Below are 456 nucleotides of genomic sequence, written 5' to 3' on the forward strand. Positions count from 1 at the left end.
CGGGGACGACTTGAGTATCTGAGGCCCCTTTCCTCCTCACTTCCCGCATGCCAAAGAATGCGGAAACCAAACGTGAAACCGAAGCAAGACGGGCATTCGCGATGGCTGGCCTGCGAACCGAATTGTTTACAGCACCCGCAACACCTCGCAAAAAAAAAAAAAAATATTCGGATAATTTTTCTGGAGACGCATTTTCCTCGTGACGCAGCTCAATTGTCTCTGATGATAAACAAGTCCAATGGATCGAAATGGGTTCTTTTCCAGCTGTATTATGAAGTCTGGATGATGCATGTATGAGACGTCCTTGTGGATAAGCAGCATCGTTGTTGTTAAATAGGGGGTTTCGACACAACCAAATGTTCGGTTCATGATTCGAATCCTGTTTCACGAGACGATGCAATTCCCTTGGGAAGCAATTACGTTGACTTGTGTGTGTGGATAATGCTTAGATCATCT

This window comes from Penaeus monodon, chromosome 23, assembly GCF_015228065.2.
Source record: "Penaeus monodon isolate SGIC_2016 chromosome 23, NSTDA_Pmon_1, whole genome shotgun sequence".
Classification (NCBI taxonomy): domain Eukaryota; kingdom Metazoa; phylum Arthropoda; class Malacostraca; order Decapoda; family Penaeidae; genus Penaeus; species Penaeus monodon.